The sequence below is a fragment of the Harpia harpyja genome, chromosome 16 (genome assembly GCF_026419915.1).
Source record: "Harpia harpyja isolate bHarHar1 chromosome 16, bHarHar1 primary haplotype, whole genome shotgun sequence".
NCBI classification, from domain to species: domain Eukaryota; kingdom Metazoa; phylum Chordata; class Aves; order Accipitriformes; family Accipitridae; genus Harpia; species Harpia harpyja.
Genome location: NC_068955.1, coordinates 16,027,175 through 16,050,615, shown reverse-complemented (window position 1 = coordinate 16,050,615; position 23,441 = coordinate 16,027,175). Strand labels below are relative to the sequence as shown.

The window sequence follows — 23,441 nt, the reverse complement described above, 5'->3', positions numbered from 1 at the left end:
CACACACTGGCTTAGAGAGGAATGGGCTCAAGTACACGCAGATACACAGTAGTCACAAACTGAAAAAGACAGCAACCACGGACTACTCCACTGAATACTGGCAGCTGTAGTAGGCTCTTAGGTTTGCAGGTGCAAATGGCAAATAGCTAAGGGCACACCATACTTACAGGGGGCAAAGAGGAGAAAAACCTCCAAGCCCATAGAGCAGTGTAATGCAAGAGCACGTCCATTTGCAGAATGCCATGCTTATTTAGTCCTTCCAGGTATGTTGACAGCATTCAATATCAATCCAGTTCAGATGACCACACACCAGATGAACAACCCGTCCTATCATCGTGTGCTATTGTTCACACACAACAGTTCTTCCTAACGCCATTTAAATACACAACATGGAAACTCTTGACGCAAACTGCCTTTGTTTCTTCTGCAAAAGATTTGTAACATTAACTCATTAACCATAAATATTTAAAGTGCAGCTCGTAACATCGTTTCCCCTAGACCACTATGCTGCTGTTATTAAGGTGCTGCTTTCAAACTTGCATTTTATCTGAACAGCTTTTTATTAGCAGTTCCCAAATAAGGCAAGGAAGCAAGTCCAACATGTTCAAGGTCACTGTTTCCATGTCACATTGCACTGATGGTTATAACTGTTGTGGTTTTTCCACCTTGAGAGGGCAGGAAACTAAAGGTCTTCTGGGTAATCAAATGCACATGTAGAAACAATAAAATACACCCATAAAAAGATGAGTGCCAAGCTTATTAATACAGTCTGCTTTGCCAGAAATGGCAGCAAGCTCTAAGTGTTCTTAGACACCTTTTGCCTGATTTTTTTTAAGTACTACAGAGGTGCAAACAATCAATGCCCCTAGAAGCCATCACAGCAAAAAGCAGAAAAAGGCCATCTGAAACTTTCAGTGTGTGACTTATCTGCATGCACTGCATTTTTAGCTCATTCCTGGAATATTGTTTTTAACACAACACAAGATGGATAATGAAGGCTACTCTTTGCTGTCATTTCTGCATAACACTTGTTAAACAAAAGGTGTTATGAACAGGTTATTCTGAACAACAGATATGCCAAACCAAGCAGAATAAAGCAGAATCTTTTTGAAGGAGAGTTTATCAATTTCTCATGTAGCTGCTTTTCCAGTACACCATCTCATTGTTGGTTTAATTTGAACAGACACTTATAAACTGTGATAAATTATTTGCAACCACAGAGGACAACAAGGAAGCACAGGGACTCCACTGAACTAGGCATCCTACAAACACACCCAGAATAGAAAGATACTCTCTCCTCTGAGGAACTCAGGAGTCTAAGAAAAGAAACAAAACTGCAAAAAAGAGGCAGGAAGGGGATTGAAAAGCCATACCACAATATTTGCTAGGGACTGGTGGGATTTCTACATGTCATCAAGTCCTCTTATAGGCATCACAGGATGAAAGGCATAACAAGGGACTTGAACAATAAGGTAGCCTTGGGAAGAATACATTTAACATCCTGTTTCTTTCAAGAACTTATGAGGAATTGATTATCTGTGATGTCCCCTCAAAAATGTTCCAAATATATTAAAAAAAACCCAAAACCTAAAAAGTATTTCTATAGCTTTTAGTCCTTCTTGAGGATTGGATGGGGGGGGGGGGGGGGTGTTCATTAGCTGAAAGATACAAGAGTTTAACTTGAATGCATACTCAACGTTCTTCAAAGAGAGGAACGCAAGTATGTACAACTAACCTAAGGATGATTTTCACTTTATTCATGCTGTTGAACAATTTTCCTTTGAATTTTCCATCATTAGCATGCATTTATTTTGAGGTTAAACTGACAGTGCTGAAGAAAAAAGTTTCTCATTCCAAATTAGGGGTTTAGTTAATCATTAGGTACTCATTAATTTCTCATTTGAGGAGTCTTAAGATATACTTCTATTATCTTATAATTTCAGTCATCTAATGAAATAGTTTAGGGACCATTGAGTTCTTCTTTTTTTTTTTTTTTCAATCCTCCTTTTACAAGGTCACTTGTTCCATTAACATAGGGAAAAGTTCACGATTGCTTGAACTGAGCGTATTGTTCTTGGAGGTCCAATCACAAGACACAGGTTGCTAGCATTTCTACTTGCTTTTCCTTTCCTCTTCCAAAGTATCCTCCCCCAAAAGAAAAATGGACACTGAAAATAGAGAAAAATATGTAGGCCAAACATAATTTAGTTTCACTGGCCCTGGTTTTCTATTACTCTAGAGAAATAAAACCAAAACCGCTTTCCACCATTTTGAGTCAGTTTTCAGCAGCAGCAAGACTGTCTTTACAGGAGACTCAGTAGGGTGTTCTAGTTCTAAGTACCTGAAGAATACATAACCACAGCTATTCAGCCTAGATGATTTCAATATAAGTTTTCTTCCTCCCTCCAACTTTGTCACCTCAGCTATCATAGACCCTGAAACTAGATTTAAACATAACTGTTTCCCATCACCCCAAACAAATGGGGAAAAATAAATTAAGCTTGAAGTTTATGCAATGACAGGTAACTTGCAACATCTTAACTGTCAAGATTTAAATCAACAACATTAACGATTTGAGTCCCAGTGCAGCCTGCCAAAAAAAATTATTATGTGGTAATATCAGAACATTCTAAATATTTAGTATATACACTAGAGAAGTCATTAATAATTCTAACATGTAGTTACTTTCCTGTATCAGCTGTAACGCTGAGCAGTGAATACAAAGGTGAGTTTTTTAGGAGTTTGGCTTCTTGTTGTTTTGGTTTTTTCTTCAGTATTTTGGGTTTGTTTGTTTGTAAAGTTATTTGGGACGGGTTTTTTTCAAACTCGTAAGTGCACAGATCCTTTTAATTGCCAGCAGAACTGTGTTGTCTAAGCAGCAATGAAAATAGCACCCACAGTTCATAAAAATAAATTGAAAATCTGTCCATTACACACAATGTATTATTTATACTCTAGATGCAAAACTACAGCTTCCTGTAGCAAATGAAATTATTTAAAGTCCATTTGTTATCACCGCCTGAAGCTTTGCTGATCCAAAAGCATACCAGAAACTGAACCACTGGCCAGCCTGGTTCCCTGGTCCCTGTTTGCATCAGGCACCACAAAGGATACAGCCTTGAGAATGACAGATTTCTCGATCTGATCTTTGCCTCAATTGCTATGTTCTCAAGTAAAATATTTGGAAAATATCTCTGAGTTAACAGTACAACATATACATATTGAGTTCCAAAACCATTTTTAGTTTGACCTGAAAGGAAGCACATTGTTTTCTTCTGGTTTTGGGCACTTTCTTTCAAACAAAACAAAGTATAGGTTCACGCAGGGCCTCGAACACTGTTTACACACAAGAGGAACTGATGATAGTACTACCAGTGATTAAGAGGTTCATACACTGATAGGTGATTTAGGCTGAGGCTCTGCAACTCCAATTTGGCACTGCAATAATCCACGAGTGAGAACTACAATTCTCATTCAAGTAGCTCAAGAATTTGGAATAAAGATGACTTTGGATTTTAAGGTGCAGTGATGCAGACAGCAAAGTATATTTTAGCTTAGGATGCTTTCAAATGGGTGTAACAGGAGAGAAGGCAAGATCATGATCAACCTTAGTAAGAGTTTCACTGCAATTAGTTGCAAGTTGCACATATATGCAAATCTATTTGCCAGGTAGCACAGAAATTTACAGCACTAAATTCAAGTTGAGTTAAGGAAACTCTATGCCAGCCAGCAAGAAGTTAGCCATATGCCTACCCATGCTGGCTTCCAAGTACACAATACAGACACCTTACAGCAGTATATACACAATACCCAATCACCACCAAGTGAATAAACAGTCACTGTACTATAGGGACACAGATGTTTTCAGGAGATCTGAGAGAATATATAAGCAAAAATTAATGATGGGTTCTCGGCTTCTTTAAATTTAACCTTGGGAATATTTTTCTTGGAGGAAGTGTTAGTTTGATTTGGGGGCCCTCTTCTTTACTGAAACTTTAGCCTCACCAGAGAGATGGTTCCTGCCAGCTGCCTGAAAACTACATAGTAATAGCGGATTCATAAAAGCCTTTGTCACACACCTGAAATCACAGCTTTTAAATGGCTCGAGAGTTAGAGAATCCTAAAAGAATTCAGACACCAGTCTTCAGGTGTGGTAGCTCCATTCAGCAAACACCAACGAGGCTTTCCAAGCTTTTACACTTCTAGCCACGCACTAGAACAAGCTTTCTATGCTGTGGAAACACGTATCAGGATGGTAAAGGAACAGGCATAAACAAGTACCCCCCAGTGTGTTACTGCAGTTATCTGGCCAACAATGTTTGAGAGCTTGAAGTGCTCTTCAAACAAGGGTAACTAGACTTAATAACCTTCCTGTTGGGTTAACTTTGCCATCACACCAAAATCTTATCTGTTTAACTTTACTGCTTTAGCTGGTATTACACAAACCTCTGCCCCTTCTTCACTCTTCATTTCTCCTCAGCTTTCTACCTCCTTTTGTTTTTCCTAAGATATGTATGGTACAGTCATAGAGCAAACATGCCTTTGGCAGGCCCACATGGAAGACCCACAGGTCAGGAAGACTGAAGACAAATGAGAGTGCATCTTATCAGAGGATAAAGTATGTTTGAATACTCTCTGAATGAACACTTATACAGTGGCTTTTGATTACTTTTTTGTTTTAAATACTCAACATTTCAAATATTGTATCACACTGAAATCAGCAAGAGTCCCACCTAAAGGAGAGAACTAAAACTGAAATACAAGTTACCACAAAAGAAAAAAAAAATATATTAAAAAAAAAAAAAATCACTGAAAGCAAAAGAGATTGTCATCATAACTCCCTAGCAGAACTCAGAAACTGAGCTCTTCAGAAGCCTGGAATCCCCATCCCACTGGCTGGGCTGCAGGGCTTCACATTCCCCAGGATGCAGGCTTCAGCTCACTGGGCTGGCCCCAGGCAAGGTCCCTTTCAGAAACACCTGCCACTAATGTCTTCTGTTTGCTTACGGCACCTTTCATTCCATGCACTGCACTCTGTTTTGAACAGGACGCGTCCCAGTCTCTAGACAAGATAGCTGTGCTTGAGGCTAGCAAAAAAGGAGCAATTATTGTGGAGGCTGTCCCATGCTACACTTCATCAGAAGACTCCAGCATGCATGATCGCATTATTTATTGTTTGCAGTGCCCTAGCACCTAGCAACCTCTACCATGAAGCAGTGCAGTTTGGTGGTAAACACTGTGTGCGCACACACACACACAAAAAAAGATGGCAACCTGGCAGTAAAGTTGTTCAAGAGATCAGCTTGCTCAAAACAGATTACAGAATATCTAATATCAGCACAGGCCTGAGAAGGTAAAGACTTGGTGCCTTTCAAAAGGTGCCTACATTCAGCCAATTAATCTTCAGAATATACACTCAGATATTCATAGCTACATGTACCATACCTTCTGCAGAGCTCAAATTCCTTGGAAGTCTTCTAGCTAACAAGACTGGGTACGTAGATGCATTTGTATTACATACTGGGTTAGGGAGAGACTTTCCAATCTAGAAACAGTGCATGTATTAAGCATTAAAGTTTGCTCTTCAGAGTTTATTTCGACACCAGAGCTTACAAGCAGTTCAGAAAGCATTTGGTTGTCAAGCTGTTGACACTACAAAATTGCTGTACTAGTTATTTTATGGTAATACATAGCAGAGATCCGGCATCTTTATTAAAAAGCCACTCCCATTTCATGAGTAACAGGAACTGCTTGCTCCAAACAAAAATGCAAATCCATTCCCTGGCTAGAATTGTGAATGCTTAGAAAGATTTTGCTCGAAAGGTAAACATTTGCTGTTTCATTTCAGAAAAATAAAAGCTAACAAATACAAGGAAACAGTAAAAGAAAAATGAAGATGAGAAGTGAAAAAATACACATCTCCTATCCATTTAAGCAAAGGCAGCAGTGTAGTAATGCTGCCAGGGAACTCTGAACTAACAGACTTGAACTGGTGACCACTTGAAAACTGACTGATTCCACCTCCTGCTTCTGTTTAATCACACACAGGTAGCCAGCCAGCAATAGCTTGGCTATGTATTATTCCAGTAGGAGCGTTCCTCTCCATAAGCTAACTAAAGAGACATCAATAGTTCAGTATTTCATAAGCCAAGGCAGTTTCAACTACGAAATTCCTCATGCAGAAGGGGAAAAAAAAAAAAAAAAAACAAAACACACACACCAAAAAACCAAACCACCCACGACACTAAAATCCTGGCAACTGGCAGTCACAAGGAAAAGCAGTTTCCTTCCACTTTAGGCATGGACAGAGTTTAACACAGTAAGTAAACAACTGCTCTAGCTTCTCATTGCTGCTTTTTCTAATCTAATACACAACTGCTCTCCCAAGAGTCCAAAGAAGTTGTAACACATACAAACACCAAAAAAAGGAGAAACAAAAATACTGAAGGAAAAAGAAGACTTTCAAATGAAGACAGATACACATACAAAGAAAGGAAATAGAGAAGTGATGTTTGTATGCTACTTCAAGTACCAGACATTGAAACAGCACGTTAACAGGCATACACATTTGTAGGAGAGGTAATGGCATCTACATGTGTGGCACGAAAATAAAGATGCCCTTGTTATCACCTCTTTAAGGTGCCAACAGGGCTGTTCTACACATTATTTTCTTCCTCTTCCCCAATATGTCTACACGTCTTTTGGCAATAGTTGCAAACAAATTGCCCATCAAAACAACCAGCTTCCTTGACCACCTCAACAAAAAGGATGAAGCATTAAATGCAAACAGCCACACTCACACTCCTAGAATTGGTTATTTCTGGTCAAGTCTCATTTAAAGATTTTAAAGCTGCTACAGAGAGTGAGTGAACCCAGCTCTCATTTCAAGTCAGTGAGGGACTTCCAACATCTCTTCCCTAACCACGTGTGAAAATCCTACCTACATACCACACTGATTACTCTGGGACACAGCTGCTATTTAAGGGGTAGAGCTGAGATCAGAGAAGTGGCTTCCATTGCAGCTACTCCTGATTAACTAACTGCTGTCAATCCCCTCCTTGGCAGCTGCCATAAAGTGCACATTTTTTTCATATCAGCTTCTTGTTTAAAAGTTGCAGTTCCTGAGTAATTTTCAATCAAATAAATTTCAATAAAATCCAAGGGGTTTTCTTATTACTATTTTGTTTAAAAGTAGCTCAGATGCAATTGAAAGTGTATTTAAAATGCTTGCTTGGCATTTCAAAAACCTGCACATCTACCAGTTTCTACTGATCCAGTTGTAGACCCATGTGGAATTTGATGCCTGCTCAAATTCAGCAAGCTGACTTCAAAAAATACATAAAGACACCTCTCACAAGCAAAACCATCTACGAACGTTGATGCTACTGTTCAAAGTGACTTTATCTCTGGCCCAGTTCCCTAAAGGTGGCACGAATTTTGGTTTTAAGTGTGTGACATGAACATAGGACTATTCTGTGAATATTAACTTTGAAGTTTCTATTTTTACATAAATGCATAAGCATTAATGCAATGTTTAAAAATGCAATCTAAAAATATTAGGTAATACAGACCTTGGTTTCAGCAGCAATGCAAAGTAATTACAATATAGCAGCATCTATAGTTCAAAAAACCAACTGTCTAAAATTCAACATCTTAACACTGCACTATGCACCTCCAGTCAATCTTTTCTTAAGACTCTATTTTTGCACTTCTTTACCTGTTGAATTCAGTTGTTCAACCTGAGTTCTTCCTGAAAACAAAGTATTTCTGTTTAATTTAATTTTACATTCAGCAGAATATTGCTTGCCAGAAACTTCTAACACACAGTGTAAACCAGAGTTGCTAATACCAGATGACGTTAAACAAACGACAACTTTCCACCGCCCAGCAATTAAAATTGATAAGAAGCCTGTGTTCTTCAGGACTTCTTTTCAAGTCTAGAAGTAAGCTCTGGAACTGTCAGCCACTGAAGGTTTTTATGACTTTGCTTTTTATGAATGCAGAGCCTAACAGGTGATAAGTGCTTTTGTGCACTTGGCTGGTGTTTGCCCATGATCAAGACTGTTGACTGGAGTTTTATTGCTGTGAAAGATGCCAACAGCACCCCAAGGACAGACTGGGACATTCCAGCGCTTGTCAGAGGTGCCAATTTCCCCCCATATCAAACACCAGTGTGATTTCACAGAGCCACAGCAGTGCTGATAACAGCTTTAGACTTGGATGCCAGGGGAGAGAGAAGTCAGATTGTGTTATTCACTACAGCTAGAACAGCCTACAATTTCACTTGAACTTGTGGGTCAGGGAGGAAAAAGGATCAAATCTATGATACAGTTGTCGGTCAGTCCCTGATGCCACTGCATTAACACCTATCCTGGGGTACTGAAAGCAATGTGCTCTAAGGTACCAGTACAATATCAGGGCAGGGTAAACTCAGAAGTACAGACTGGCTACCTATTTGTATTGTCACTTTACCTTAGAGCCATGACTATTCCCACAGTACTAGATGCTGTGAAGACATACAAAGCATGAAGATCCCTGCCCTAGAAGATTATGCTATAGTACATAGCAGCGATATCTACCCAGTTAGGTGTAGTCACTACCTCTGTCAGGCTCAGTGCCAACTTTGGTCCCAGCTAGAAATGTTAGTGCTTACCTGTGCTAATAAGCCCTGCCTCTCAGAGGCTTTGCTAGCGCAGGCACAACCCTACACTGTTTGGAGTCTCTCGCTTTGGGGCCAGAACCAACTCACCCCCTGCCAGTTGGCACAAGTGCAGGGTTTGCATATATGTTCCCTCTACCTTCATGCTTAACACAGCTTTATCCAGGCTGATCTAGCAGTCACAGCTCAATTATAATCCACATTTAGGTCTAGGAGAGCAGTGGAGACACGTCTTTTAAAACCATCTGGACTAGTATCAAATTTCTTAGAGATATGAAGTGGAAAGCTACAGCCAGTAAATCTCATTGTTTCATTCAGGTCCATGGGGTGCTGATAGAGCTAGTCTTTTCCTCTCATCTTCTGTAAACAAAGTGATATGAAGCAGCCAGTAATGCTGACTCAGAGGAGTTGCGAGGAAGAAGTAAATTTACGGGCAGCCCTTACTCCTTAGGGTCTAGGCTATTTTTCTCCATTTCATTCCATGTATTCAAACTTATTTCAGCTCATTAATATAAAGAAGTCACATTTACACTTTGGGAATGAAAGCATACATTGTCTGGCTTTCCCATGGCTATTTATCTTCCTTGCATTGCAATAGCAACACTTTCCCTACACGTATCCTACAAAAAACACTTCATTCTTCCCTACATTTATCATGACATAAATGGAAGAACAGGGAAAAGTGACGAAACTACTTTCACAACCATGGCCTCTCCTAACTCTATAGGAAAACCACTTATTCAAAGCAGAGCTCAATTACTAAATGCTTGTTAAAAGACATGCCCTATAACACAAGTTTTATTTTACAAGGTAGGTGCTAATCTCAGTGGTGTAGCCAAATTTTATTCCGTTTAATCGTTTGCTGCCTATGGGGGACATTACTCCGATTGATTTAATTTCTGCCTTCAGTTCCTGTCCTAAACTTGCACAATTTTCCCATGGCTGTGTGGTATTCCACAGCCACTGGTGGCTAAAATTCAGCAGAATACAAAGTATCTTCTACACACCACATGGCTTGAGCATTTGGGAGGGGTGGGAGGGTGGGGAGAAGGCAAAAAGAGGCACCATATAAAAAGGACAATGACAATGAAGTCTACTTAACAAACAGATGTGGTGTGTGAAAGAGAAAGAGACTGCAATTTCAATGAACACAGAGCACTTCATTTTAGCAGCCAGACAGAAGCATCATCACACTACATTTTCATATGGGAGGGGGAGGAAACCAAAGATGCACATGGCTGTTGTTTTCCTAACATCACAAGACTGCTTTTCTTCCTTCCTTCCGAAACCGCATTTGTCCTGAAGCCAGGTGCAACCAGTACACCTCACAGCTAGTGGCAGTTGATGGATTGGACCAAGCTCTCTATTACAGAGTTTTGGATCATTAAGTAAACAATTCTAAATGAAGGTGTATTGATTCTCTTTTTTCCTCTAAACAGGTGGCAATTGAAACATTAGGAGATCATAAAAATATCCATTTTAACAGAGTAGATATAATTGATAAAAACAAACAGAAGGCATGACTAAGTAATTGTTTAAATATTTAAGATCAGTTGAACTACCACCAAACAGGGTAAAACTTGAGTTTAATCTTATGCCTTGAGTTCCCATTTGTAGAAAAAGACAGAATGATGGCCTCAATTTCCATTATAATGATTTTTGCAAAGTTGTGGTTTAACCCCAGCCAGTTACTAAGCACCACGCAGCCACTAACTCACTCCCCCCTCCACCCAGTGCGATAGGGGAGAGAATCAGGGAAAAAAAAAAGGGTAAAACTCATTGGTTGAGATAAGAACAGTTTAGTAGAACAGAAAAGAAGAAACTAATAATGATAACAACAATAATAAAATGACAATAATAATAAAAGGATTGGAATACACAAAACAAGAGGTGAACAATGCAATTGCTCACCACTCACTGGCTGGTGCCCAGTTAGTTCCTGAGCCACTCCCCCAGGCCAACTCCCCCCAGTTTATATACTGGGCATGACATCACATGGTATGGAATATCCCTCTGGCCACTTTGGTTCAGCTGCCCTGGTTGTGTCACCTCCCAACTTCTTGTGCCCCTCCAGCCTTCTCGCTAGCTGGGCAAGAGAAGCTGAAAAATCCTTGACTTAGTCTAAACATTTCTTGGCAACAACTGAAAACATCAGTGTGTTATCAACATTCTTCTCATACTGAACCCAAAACATAACACTATACCAGCTACTAGAAAAAAAATTAACTCTATCCCAGCTGAAACCAGGACTGCTTGGTAACACTCAGAGTTATGTACACATACGTGCATACATAGGTGAACATCTAAACACGTAATCTGGAACATCATGCAGCTTACTGTGCATCAGAGATTTACCTGACAAAGAACCAGAACAAAAATCCATTATTATTTCTTGATTCAGCTGTGGCAGCAGACTTCTTTTTCTTTTATTAAGTATCTGGATGACATTTTTGCCTTCACCTCCCTAAGTTTTCACTGATAAAATTATCAATTCAACATAGGCAAGCACTAGTTAAAAACATCTATAAAGTTTCAGTGTCGGGAGGAGGAATTACAAAGTTAAAATCCAATTAACATTCTTTTTTTTTTTTTTAAATCACAACAAAAAATTACATTAAAAAATACTTAGAACATGCATTTGTAGATCTTTTTTCCCCAAAATTTACACAGAAAGGAAAAGAGGTTACTAAGCAGTAATCGGAGCTCTTAGAAATACATAAATTACACGTACAATCCATCCACTGTTGATATAGAGGCACCCCACCATAAGCTAAGTAACACTGCTTTGTCGTATTTGGCGAGTGAGCCCATGTGGTGTTCCCTCTACTCAGGACACAAGTATATCTGATGAAAGTTTATCTTTCCTTTCAACTCCCTATCAAACACAGAATTCGGTGCAAACAAATTCTTGTGGGAATGTGGGAAAAAGTGGACACAGTGGAATTTCAGCATCTCAGAAGTCTTCAGCTGACAGTAGATAACATTATTACCCATTGTTAGAAATGGTTCTCGATAAACACTTTCAGCTAGCAACTTCCACATACTGTGTCCTACCCATAGGCAAAACAGAGTCCTTCAGACCAATAGTAAGCACAGAACCTCTCAGTGAAGTACCACACAAGCTCTAAACATAGGTGCAACAACACAGAACTTGATAAAGGTGAGAACACTGCTCCAGGTCACCATTTGACAGGTCACAAAAAAGGAGACATTAAGATAATCAGGTATGTTCAATTCTGGCGAATTTTGACAACAGGACACGTCCCTTCTGCAGTGTCGCGAAAGATACTGCATTAACTCAGACCCTGCAGAGAGACTGCTATGTTCTTCAATCTCTTTCAGCTTCACACAACCAACCTTGAGGATTATTGAGAAGGCCTGAGTTTATCTGTCATGGAGAATCATACAAGTGCATGCCACCACATATCTGTGACAACCAGGCAGTACCTGGTTAAAGCACCTCCTGCACATAGGTACATCTCAGCTGGAGAAGGACCAGCCACTAGTGAGTCAAAGGTCATGTCAATTAACCCTAGTGACTGAGCAAGACACAGGGCAATTTTGCCACCTGTTCACCTATTACAACACAACTCTTGATACTGGGTAACCTGCCTTGATGATCCCACTAACCAGCTGAATTTCAGGGACACAATCGCTACTGTTAATACCTTAGAGCTGGCTCATGGACTAACGGAAAGCCTAAAAGAGCCTCATAAAAATAGTCACATGCCATGAGGAAACAAGTATTGCTCATAAAATAATCTGCTGGTAAAATGAGACTCAAAAGCTGAGAGATACAGAATGTCCTTCTTACGGATTTTCAAGGGCAGGGCTATCACCCATCACTTGTGGATGAGATCATTCAGCTCTGTTAAGTCCTAGATGGGTTGACACCTCCTTTCATGGCGAAACTAAAAAGTTCTTGCAACAAAACCCATCAACCCTGAGATACAGGAGAATCTATTCAACAGCATGCTCAGTTGTGAGTCTAACTATCTCCTACAAAGAGGAGTACCAGAAAAGGGGTGGGAGTAAACACAACACACGGGGGGCAGGGGGCCCTCTGGAGAATGACAGAAATGAAGCAAATTATTTCTGTAACTCTGTCCAAGATCCAGGCATCTGATATTTGCTATCAAGGATAATAAACTAGGCCATTCTCAAAAAAACAGGAAACTACTTTGAGATGGAAAAAAAAAAAAAAATCAAAGTAGAAAACAGTAGTGAACAATGTAGACCCAGCTTCATGCATGCTAACAGATAGAGGAGAGCTCTAACAACAGAGATGCTCTCTAAACTTCCCCATAACGAGACCAAGGTATAGATCTGTTTCTCATGAGATACCCAAAGCACACAAGGTCTTTGCTTCAGCAACAAGGCTGTCACTGCTCAGTATTACGATGCCAAGAGAGGAAACAGAAAGGAGACGTTTTCCTTTGAAACTCTGATACAACTGTCACTTTTCTTAGCCGTGTGACAAGAGCCACCCACCACAACCTGCTAGATCTCCATCAGCCGCTCACTGTTAAATCAGCCTATAAATTCAGATATAGTGGATTCAGCTAACAATCTACAATACATAATGTTTCATCCCAAAGATCTTTGCCAGTTTCAACAGCAAGACAGAACAAACTGGATGGAAAAGAGCACTTCTTATTACCACAGCAACAATGCATTGAAAAGTCTTAAAAGTTTAGCCTGGAGAAAAGGAGGCTGAGGGGAGACCTTATCGCTCTCTACAACTACCTGAAAGGAGGTTGTAGTGAGGTGGTTGCTAGTCTCTTCTGTCAGGTGGCTGGAGATGGGACAAGAGGAAAGGGCCTCAAGTTGCAGCAGGGGAGGTTTAGGTTGGATATTAGGAAAAGTTTCTTTACTGAAAGGGTTGTCAGGTATTGGAACAGGCTGCCCAGGGAAGTGGTTGAGTCACCATCCCTGGAGGTATTAAAAAGCGCATAGACAAGGCACTTCAGAACATGGTTTAGTGGGCATGGTTGATGGTTGGACTCAATGATCTTGAAGGTCTTTTCCAACCTAAATGATTCTATGATTCTAAAATTTGACTCCATCTTGCTGTAAGCGCATTGAAAGGATCAACAGAGGAAGCACCTAAACAGCACATATCCTTCCTGTATCCATACAGCTAAAGCCCCCAGTCACAGGAATCTGGCCATCACAGGTAGGACAGAGGTCAGATTATCTGCAGAGATGCCATCAACAGCAGAGAAGGTGGCATGTTTAACAAACCTTCATAGTGGGTTTTGGATTGAACTAACATGAAAGGAGAAAAGGTACTTGTGGAGAAGAAACAGAAAGGCTGGGGACGAAAAGAGTGCCAACCCTCCACCTTACACACACACACGCCAAATACAGAACTCAAGTGTCACAAGGTTAAAAAATTGCCCACCTCCCAGGATCTGCGCATACTCCTCCCAGGATCTGCACATATTCCTTTCACAGTGTGAATGCAGAAATCCTGGACACCTGTCCCGCAGCAGGATCAATTACACCTAGATGAACCCTGATAAATATTCATCTAGCCTGTTCTTAAAGCCTTCCAAGGAGCAGATTCAACAGCCTTTCCAGGCAACGAAGTTCTTTGCTCCACTATGCCTCCCATGCAATAGAAGAAATTCAGAGTGTGCTTTAAAAACCATTACTTTTTATCCAATTCATCTGACCACAAAGAACAGATCTTTTTCCTCCTACCTAGAGCAGTCTCTTTTTGAAGACTTCAAGTCATCCACCTTCCACTCTCCCACTGCTGTTCTTTATGCTAAGCTATCTTTCCTCAGATCACAATATCATGTTTTCTAGTCCTTGGGTGGCTCTTATTCTCCCCCAGACAGTTGGGGTTTTTTTTCAGTTGGTCTACACCTTTGCTGAAATACAGTACTCACAATTTCCATTTCCTATCCACACAGTACCAATTTCATCAACAAACCATGTTCATAAGCAAACAAGGGAAGTATCAAGAATCTGATAAAAGACATATGTGGCAACGTCTGGTTTTCCTCTAGCCAGAAACCCTTTTACTCCATCACAGTCTGAAATTAATTTGACAGATTATTGGGTTTTGACCAATCCATGTTGACTGCTAACAAATGTATAAACTAAGAGACTGATTTCTTCCAAGTGCTTAGAAATAGTTTGATTACTCGCTAGGTAGTTTCCAGCAGAATCCCTCAAGAGAAGAGTCACACAGCACTTTGCATACATCATTTCAGTAACGACAAACATGGACCACATGCAGGTTTCCTGAAATGAACACTGTTTGTTTGAAAAGAAAGGCATTTGATATAAAACTTTCCTCAGAAAAAAGAGACCACCGCAGCAGACACTAACGGCTAGTATCAAAACCTGCTTGAATGTTATATACACTGTTTTATATGACATATAAGCTAGTGTTCCTTTACTCTTACAGATACTACCCACTGAAAATTTCTAGAGATTATGCTTTTCTCATAGTACATCACATTTTTGCACAGCATGCTCAATTCCTCAGTTTCACTTTACAATGAGACTTGATGAATGCATGTTTTATATTAAAGCCACACCAAAAATAAACCTGCCACAGAAGTCATCAAGAGAGGACCTCAGTGTTTGACAATCAGAGTGCAACAAGCAATTCACATGCCCCAAACCAGCTAGCATTAACACAGTACAGCTACAGCCTTGCATTTGCTGCAAAACTTGCAGAATCCAAAAGCCTTTTCTCCCTTATTCTTGTAGCATTTTTCTCATTTTTATGGTTCAAATACATAGCTGTCCAAATAAGATCATAATAGTAAATAAAAGCTATGAAGAGCTGTCTTGAATGAAGAGAACTACAAAGGCATACAACTAACATGACCATGTAAGACTTAGATGTCTGTACCTGTCATATACTTTACATACTGTTAAAAACAGGGAGCTCAGACTGTTTAGCACTAGGATGCTGGATGACCTGTTGACACAGAAAACATCAAGTGAGCACGTTTATTTTGTGTGAAGTGCTGAGATAATCCATTATCAATACTTTCTGGGTCACGGATAAGATAACGGCATAAAATCACATGAAGTTTACTCACACTACAGATAAAGCAATACACATTTATTTATTTACTCATTGACAGGTTTGACCACTTTTCAGTGTCTTCTAAGACAGGAGTGAAAAACAAACAAATCAATCTCAACTAGATCTACTTAGGAGGAATATTAAGTGGAAAAAAATTTAAGAACTATTTGCCAAAGTTTGTAAAGGACAGATAAAGCTTTTGTTCTACAGAATATAAACACCACTGATTCTTAACACGATCAGCACAGGGTGTTCTCTTTTTTTGAAGCCACAGGATGGAAGATCTTTCCTCTTGTCTCTGTCCCCTATCTCCATTGTCCTGCACAGGTAATTGGACAGAGGCATTTGAAGGGTGTAAGAATGAGATTAGCAGCAGCAACTATTTCCTGCATCCATTCTCCTTTGCTCTTCTTGTCAACATCCTTACAGGAGACAAGGCACCTTTACTGTAGCTCTTAGTTGGACTGTGGTGCCCTCAAGGGTTATTGTGAAAAAGAAGAGTCTAGCCAATTCCAGCCCATTTTCAGATGACACAGTTTTGCTGGGAAGGCGATAGCTGCTGCAGGAAGAAACATATTCTTTGAAGGTCATTTCTTACTTCGCAGAAGGAAGACACTTTCACTACAAAGACTGCAGCCTTTGTTGTACTAGGGATGAGCAAGGGTTCTGTAATCTTTGCCACCAGCACCATGCATCTGCTGTTAATCCTACTGTCTTTGGAGAGAATCCAGGGAAGTAACCTGATGGATGATTTACATTCTGTTCTCGAACTGTGACCAAATTTTCTTCCCTATCCAACCCATATAAAATTACGCAATATTAACCCTGCAATGAAAAAAATATTGTTAAAAACTGAAAAAAGTTAAATGCATCCCCAAGACTTCAGGGAGTACGTTCGCAGAGGAGACTAGTGACTTCTGAGCACTGGAGTTATACATATCCAAGCTAGTACAATCTTCTTGTGCCAGTTCAAGACTGCTGCCTGACAGTGAGCAGCTTATTGCAAGCGTGACCACTCTCTGGTCTAAACAGAGGGGACAAGTCTGTGTTCTTGCCTGGGCTAGTACACATGCAATTAGGAAAGGACAGTGGGAGAACCATTTATTTTTAGAAATCAACAACAAAACTACTTGTGAGATGGTGAAAAACCCAGGTATATATGTTACATAACATATTGACTACAGGCAAGAGACAACAGCCATATGGACAAAGTAAAAGTTCATACAGAATTAGCACCTAAGATGCTTAGTCTTTCAGAAGAAAATACCTTATTTTAAATAAAATAATTTTAACTAAGTTCTACGCATCCTGTGAACAATGCCTGCCAAGTAATTTTAATTGCCCTAATTTGGGGGATGTGCATACAAGTTTTTGTCTTTATTAGTTGGTCCTTACCTTTTCTCTTTACTAGTTGCTCCCACTAGAAAGCAAATATCTATTCATATAGTGAAGTTAAACACACAATGGTCATTTCTTGCAGAATCAAAACAGATATTACTTCAACAAATGTATTATACTTTCCTATTATTGCAAAAGAAAATGTATGCTCTATTTCTCTATTTTTTTCAGGGTGTGTTAGAGTAAAGCTAATGGATTATAAACAAGAGCACAACCTGGTAGGAAAAACAAAGATAAAGATTTGCTACTATTTAAAGATCTTAGTTCACTAAGAACAGTGTATTTCTCATTTGAAGTAAACACTAGTCAAGTTATATAACAAAGCATTTGCTTTTTAAATAACTCCAGCAGAAAAAGGCACACAAAAGAAAAGGGATTTTATAGTTAGGAGTAAAACCTTTCAATTTTCTATTACAAATATGACAAAATTGTATTGTCAAATGACATATCATTGGCATTAGCAAAACATGTGAGAGATTTATGTTCCTTTTGAAAACTTTAATATGAAATTCAAAGATCAGGATCAATATTTGCAGAAGCAGAAGAAACTTAAAAGGATGCAGAAACCCTGTCCTAAGTTTATTTTGGCTTTAGTTAACATTTTTTATAAAATATTAAAATATCACATTGATTGTGAAGAACATATGAGAAAAAGTAAAAAGACCTACTCTAGGCACATTACTAGAAATATCTAAAGGCCACCTAATGATTTGCAGTATAATTTCCTATTTTTGGTAGTTTATAACTTTCAAAGGGGTAAAATTCCAAGGCTGCAGTTTTAGTGCTTGATGTATTCCTTGCATAAAGTCCCACACACAGACACATTCTTTTCTTAAGCTCAAAAAAGGATTCAGCCAGTTTTGAGAAAATGTGTGTTCATTAACTTACGCCACTGGCAGTTCTGACACTAAAGCAGTTCAGAGAAAAAACTTGCTTTTGTCATAGTGGTTGTCCTAAGCTTTAAGAAATCATTGGCTTCCCCTGTGCCTGCCTATTTTTTATTGTAATTTTTCCTGGTTCTAGGTTTTCTGTTGTAAAGTGTGGGTGTTAAGGGACAAAACTGCTATTTAAGAAATGTGGGACAGTACTTTTGGGTTTTGTGGGGTTTTGTGGTTGTTTTGGTTTTTGTTGTGGTTTTTTGTTTTTTAAAAAGTACTTACACCATACCTACACACTTACCCAGGGCCTGCTTTGCACGTTGTGCAATTTCTTACAGCTCCTTGAACATAGAAAACAGCTGTTAGTTTACTATCCTGTACTATGAAAGTGGGAAGAAGATGATGAAAATCCATGTGTCCTCAAAAATTGATCGTGCCAGACAAGGGAAAAGTTCACACCAAACACCTCTCTAGACCTCCAGGTGTGCACAAACTGGTGGCCAAAGAAAACTACTTGATTTAGAGCAGCTTTAGAATTTCCTATTAAAAAAAATAAAAATCACTGTCTAAAAAGAAAGTAAATTAATATTAAGTTTGACTACTAAAGCACTGAACACTGCCTCTGTTATCAAAAAAATAAAAATATATATATATACACACACATATATATCTTTCTGGTAAGAGGCAAAATACAGTAGCTACTACCATAGTAGAAGCTTACAAATACATGTGCTCTCCCATTATCATTACTGGTATTATAATGGTTCTCACAGGCCATTATGCCAGATGAAGCATGACTGTATGAGGAGAGCTAGTACCTTACCTAAAAACTCAGTTATCTACACGTTCTTCTTCTGTAACTCAGCCTACCCATCAGGCTTATTTGCAACTGGCAACTTTCCAACACATTTGAAACTTGTGTTGGACCTCTTGGTGGCAGGCAGAAAACACCTTGCCCCCAACAAGACACTATTTTCCATCTGGAACTCAATGAGCAAATGTTCACAGCGTTTGTGTTCGGCCACTAATGCACATTAAACAATCTATTAACACACAAAATTAATGAGGTACTGCCAAGTTTAAAGTCAGCAAAGCACTGTGCCTGTGCATAGTTCCCTACAGCATATGTTGGCACCACTGTTTATAATACATCCAGCACTGAGGCATTTGGAGCTCAGCCTAATTAGTTCACTGCAATTGAATCTCAACTCTAGCCTTGATTCAGCTGCAATGAAAGTTTTCAAAGAGGCGTATCTATACAGCCTTGCATGTTTTTTCCCTGGCACTTGAAGAGCCAGGGCAAGGAAGTGTGCCAGAATTACCCAACCAACCATTTGACAGATATACAGAAATGTGAATACTGCACTTACTGGTTTTCTTAAGATCATTCATGTGCAACTTTTAGAGGTAGAATAATTCTTTTCCTGGAGGAAAGCAAACACCACAGAAGGACTTGGAATGTTATACTGGAAGGATGATAGGAAAAGAGAGAAGGCCTAGCCCCAGGAAAGCCTGCCCAAATTTAATACATTTATAACTTTTATGTATGCCTTCCACAGAGTTGTTTCTCCACTGCATGCAACCTGTCTCCACTGAGCTTTAGTGTTCAGAAGTTTACAGTCTTCTGCTTCCATCAGTTATTCAAAAACCTAAACATTAGTACAATTACAAAGTCTTTTGTGCCCCAACAGAACTCGCTCCCCTCATGCAGCTTCTGTGTCTGCCTGCAGACCACAGGACAAGATGACACTCAACAAGGTTTTTTTCAAGTAAGCTGACCATATCCTGCTATGCATTTCAGAACAGAAGTGGAATCTTTGTAACTATTGCTAGGTACTGTGTGCCTTCAAAAGGCATTTTAATTAGAAGATACCCAGTTTTTCACCTTCCTTCCCCTTCAACAATCAAATTACGTTTCCACAATCATTTTCATGCAGCAATCGTTTAATGCGACAAAAGATGCAAAGATGGTGGTTTAGTCAAAGTGACTTCCAGATATAAACTACTAGGAGTTGACATTGAGAGGATCAGGTTTCCGATACTGCTTTTCTTTCTAATGACAGTCAATTACTAAGTAAACTTGGATAATTTCTTTTTTTTTTTCTACCATTTTTAGTCAATTATGCAGTTATTAGTATCTGCGTTTCTTATCCTGAGAACTTCTACTGTCCCTCTGGGAGAGAGAAATGGGGAGCCCTCCTGACCTGTAACGACGTTGTCACTCCTGAGGTCTTCTTGGCACAGACGTGGATTGGTCTCAGTCACAGTCCTCAGCAAAAATGAAACTTCTGTCAGGCTACAGACTGGGAAACATGGCACAATGCAAGAGTGGAAAGTTGTATATTGGCCAACCAAAATACTATCTCAATCACACAAGTCCTAAAGAAGCACCTTGATGCAATATTGTAGCTAAGGGGCTGCACTGTGGCATGCAGCAGGGAAGGAGGGAACAGCAAAACCTTTAAGTCACTTCTCCACCTCACCTGTATCCAAAATCTGCCAAGACTCAAAACTTCAATATTTGGCTGATCAGCAAACAGGGCTGACCTGCAACAGCAACTCCTAAACATTAGCACACTATCTCACATGTACATCCAGCTACAATAATGGGACAGGCAAAAGGTCTTCCCTGCTCTCTGAGAATATGTAAAGTTGGCTTTCCAATCCCTTTTTGTCTCAGATAAAATCATTACCAAGCACATTGATAGATACACAGTGCTAGGTTGCAAAAATGTCCACTCTGATGCAAATCAAAATGCTAGACTGTGGGGCAGGGCTGAGGGAGGCGGGGGGGGGGGGGGGGAAGCTACAAGCATCACCTTGTTTCCACTTCATTTTTCCCTATTGTAGTCCTTGAGCATGTGTGTGACCTCAAGGATCTATATAAGCCACTGCACAGCTGTAACACACCATGCTCTTGAAAATGTGAACTGACAAATTGGCAGATTCCTACTATTACAATTGTATCTAGGATGAAGGGATGGGAGTACCAGGCTCCAGTAATACAAACAAATGGTAAATGCTGGTTGCAAGCAACAGGAGCTCATAGACAAAAGTCATATAGAAATAAAACAAACATTTGTTTGCATCAGCCTCTGCATGACACAGAGCACAATATCTCTCTCAAACATGCCAAAACAAGGGGGCCAATTTGACCTCAACTAAACTACCTCAGTCTTGACCAGACAAAAAAAAGCTGAACCTGGGTCTTCCTGCAATTGACTGCAGCAATCAAATTATTTTTCTTTCCTTCCACTTAGAAAAACCATGCTTATTTTGGAGGATTTAAATCTCCTTTTTAAAATAGAAGTAATAAACTGAAAGTCCGACTCCAAGCCCCAAAAATGCCTAAACATCCCAATGTTCATGTCCAAAACATAGTACTTTGTATGTTTTGCCCCTTTTTTCACTCAGTTTACTCAGCCTGAAAGAAAACTTAAGTCATCTGTGAGCACATGCACACACTGATTTATAGATCTTTTTTGCTCCTCAACAGTTCACACATCAGTTATGAACCAGGTTTGGAAGTATGCTTGCAGTACATTTGGAAACATGACAAAAATGGGATTTTAAGTTGGAGTTACGCTTCTTCCTTGCAGTATTGTATGTAAGCAGCGCTATGTAAACACTGCATTGCCTTATTGATTACTGTAAGTCCTGATACACACACAGCTGGAATATTCTATCTACCCTTGCTTCTTATCTTTGCACACATACACATGTAGCCACACTTCTGAGAGTTTGCCGGCTTCTAGAGACCTGTCTCCCAAATCTCAACCACTGGCCAGTCCAAGCTTATGTAAACATCTTGGGATTTGAACAAACTCAATGACAATCATTGCCGATTAAACCAAATGTATACAAAGGCAAAGTAAATTGAACAAGGTACACGCATGCAAAGATAAGATAGAAGCTGATTATCTTGCATGGTAACAAAGGAGAGCTGCCATACCGGAACAGACCAATGGTCCATCGGTTTCCAAATTGTTCCATCTGGTAACGGCCAATACTTCAAAGAACGTGGGGAGTCAACACGCAGTGCATGTTGCCAGAAGTTTTTATTTGCCATACTGAGAACAAGAGAAATCACCAGAAAGCTTATAACTTAAGTTTCTTCAGGCACATTTTAAGATGTTTTATTTTAAACTACTTAAAGAAGATGAGAAGAAGCTCTTCCCTCACGCACTTACATCTAAAATAATTTTATAAAATATCTGAAGACCTCACTTACTCTTTACAGTCATTTCCAACACTGGGACAGAGTCTCAGTATTTCAGCAGGCCACTACAAGGGCAGAATTAAAGCTTCTTTTGTCCCTCCACCTCTCTTCACGTAGCCTGAAAACTTGATTTGTTAAGGCCATAGAACATTTCACCTCTCAAAGCCGCTATCCCAAGGTGCACTACTATGATAAGTGTGATAAGATGCCATAGCTCCGAAGGTCATTGAGAACAGTGGCACTCAGCCATTTCCTCACCTCTGACAACCAAGGGGGGTTTGGTAGCTCTGGCAGGACATTACCATACATGCAGCCATACCACAGGGCAAGCTTTTGCTTGCAAAATCCAAGTTTCCAAGCAACCACCAGTTGTGTTTGGAGAAGCCACGCACGTAAATGTTCAGCTATTGAGCGCGGTTTACTTGCATTGGTAGAATTAAGTGTACATATGCTGTATACTTCATATATTTAAATGAAATTTAATACAACATCAAATCAAGTCACGCAGCTGAAATAAAAGTTTCTATCATCTCCACTCGTATTTTTAGGCAGGTTTTTTGAGTGGTAAATTAATAGCCGATTCCCCATTCCTTCTCCCCACACAGACTATTTCCATAGCCTATAAAAATCTAGTATAAATGAGGTACAATAATTCTTTTCTTATTCTGCTTACTTGAGATGTTTCTGCTCTTTGGTCTGAGCAAATAAGACAAATCTCAGAGAAGACCTGAGCAGAGTTCAATTCATTTAATCAGCAACTGTGATATCCAATTATCCTGCAAGATTAAGATCAACAAGAGAGAAAACATACATTTTGAATCTTGGAAAACAGGTATTTCAGCCACCTTTTGAAAGAAATAACAATTCAGAAGTAAACAAGTCATTGGCCTGATCTGGTACCGTAACCCTCTATTGCTGTACAAGATAACCAGATTCTATCCTTTAGATCAAGGGGTACACGAGGGGCTTTGCTGCACACCAAAACATATGGCGATCTCAACAATGTGAAACAAACATAGCAATATAGAATCTGTGGATTAAACCTCGGTATTCAACTTCCCTTTTCAAAACATTATAATATAAAACTGACGAAAATCAGTTCTGAATATCAGTTCTTAGCTATTAGTATTCTAGATACCACTGACTAAGTTTCCTGAGCAGGAAAAGAGTGTGACAGGCAATCAGTAGATATAGCTCTTACCACTTGACAAACAGTGCTTCAACAACCAGCCA

General features: G+C 39.5%; 1 protein-coding gene across 4 annotated transcripts in view; it reads right to left on the bottom strand.

Moving 5' to 3' along the window:
• KCNQ1 (potassium voltage-gated channel subfamily Q member 1) overlaps positions 1-23,441 on the bottom strand; it is a 421,808-nt gene that overhangs the window by 343,806 nt on the left and 54,561 nt on the right. The window contains exon 1 of one of the 4 annotated variants that reach the window (XM_052810584.1): positions 22,221-22,277. The exons of the other annotated variants lie outside the window; for them this stretch is intronic. The gene's annotated coding sequence lies outside the window, so the exon portion shown is untranslated. Of the gene's footprint in view, positions 1-22,220; positions 22,278-23,441 lie in introns of those variants that run through there. 4 annotated transcript variants of the gene reach the window in all.